The sequence below is a fragment of the Callospermophilus lateralis genome, chromosome 6 (assembly GCF_048772815.1).
Source record: "Callospermophilus lateralis isolate mCalLat2 chromosome 6, mCalLat2.hap1, whole genome shotgun sequence".
Taxonomy (NCBI): Eukaryota; Metazoa; Chordata; class Mammalia; order Rodentia; family Sciuridae; genus Callospermophilus; species Callospermophilus lateralis.
Genome location: NC_135310.1, coordinates 46,874,536 through 46,876,220, shown reverse-complemented (window position 1 = coordinate 46,876,220; position 1,685 = coordinate 46,874,536). Strand labels below are relative to the sequence as shown.

Genomic DNA, 1,685 nt, shown 5'->3' with positions numbered 1-1,685 from the left:
GAAGGGCTCGCTGAGGTGTGATGAGAGGGTTTGTTGAGGTGTATAGGAACAGCTCTCTGAGATATATAGGGACGACTCCCTGAAGTATATAGCAAGGCTTTATTTTTTTATTGATTTTATTTTTTTAAATACAGCAGAATGTATTACAATTCTTATTACACATATAGAGCACAATTTTTCTTTTTTTTTCCTACTGAAACTTTTTATTGTTTATTTTTGTTGTTGAGGCTTAAGGAAATTAACTTTGTCCATAATTCATTCAGCCTGGACTTAGTGACACCAACTTATATTTGCGCCAATTAGGAATAAGACCAAACTACATTCTTAGGTCTATTTAGTTAATACATGGCACTTCACCAACGACTTTTCACATATAACCTTTAACAAGAACTCATAAGTAGCACTGAGTATCCCCCAAGAGATGAGTGATCGATGGTAATTCAAATGGGCACCTCTGAAAAGATTTGTCAATTTTCTGTCCCGTTCTAGCCAGATTGTTTTGAAAACCTTGGGGAAAGACTGAAATTCTCCACCAATCTGAGACTGTATGCGAGTTTTTACAACATTAACTGGAAAAAACAAGAATCCCAACATGGCACCCAGTAGACCTCCACAGATAAAGTCACTGACCAAATGAGCACTGTGAGTCTTGCAGTAGGCAGGTGCTCCTTAATGGGACCTCGAAGACCAAAGAAAAGGGCATTGCTGGATCCATTACGGAATAGAATGGGCACCAAACCTCGATAATACTCTCCAATTCCATGGCGCTTCAGTGCCCTGAAAGCCTGACAAGTGTTTGTGACCTTGTCATGATGCTTGTGGTCTTGAAGCAACGTCTGAACTCTTTCCAATTGAGTGAAAATGGCTTCCGTTGTCCCTGCAAGTACTGCCACCACGTCAGGGGTTGCAAACTCTGGGGCACTGACGTGCTTCTGGAGAAGGGAAGACCAATCCTCGTGCAGACCCAACGTAAGTGCCAGGGTGGTGGTCTTCTGCATTAATGGTGGAAGGATTCCACGATACAAGTTTCTGAATCCATCCCTCCTCAACCGAAGCACTGCATCCCGGGTTTTGATTCCATAGAGCTGCTGCCGAAAAAGGATCTTCTGAACGGAGAATGTGATGGCTACATTGTTGAAAGCTGCGCAGCAGCCACACAAGTAATGCTTCATCTCACCAACATTTGTAATGTGAGGTGAGATGTCTTGTTTTGAAGATGTAAGGATTGGTGGTCTCTTTTCATGAGCTTCCGAATCCATCATGTTGCTTAAGGTCTCTCTTCTTCATGAAGGATTTTTTTTTTTTTTTTTTTTTAACCTGTGACACCAGATGAGCCTCGTGTGTGAGGGATGCTAGCTTTTTGGCAACTTTCCCAATTTCTTCCATTGTTACTGGTTTATCAGGTTCGTTCTTCTGGAGTCAGTTTTGATAACTGGATTTCCATGGCTGCGGGCGCCACGCCCCGAGCCACCAGCCCGCAGGACCGCGGCGAGTGAGCCCACGAGCCCGCGAGCCAGTGCCGACACAGGCGCGGACCTAGAGCACAATTTTTCATATCGTTGTATAAAGTATGTCCACGCCAATTCATTAGTAAGGCTTTATGACGTGTGTAGGGGGGCTTCTTAATGTGAGTGGGAGTGCTCCTTAAGGTGAGTAAGGGTGAGGTATGCCATGCCATGGAGAGG

The 1,685-nt window shown here is 44.0% G+C and overlaps 1 pseudogene; it reads right to left on the bottom strand.

Moving 5' to 3' along the window:
• Positions 1-330: 330 nt before the first annotated feature.
• Positions 331-1,262, bottom strand: LOC143401850 (mitochondrial nicotinamide adenine dinucleotide transporter SLC25A51-like; annotated as a pseudogene).
• Between the last annotated feature and the right edge of the window lie 423 nt (positions 1,263-1,685).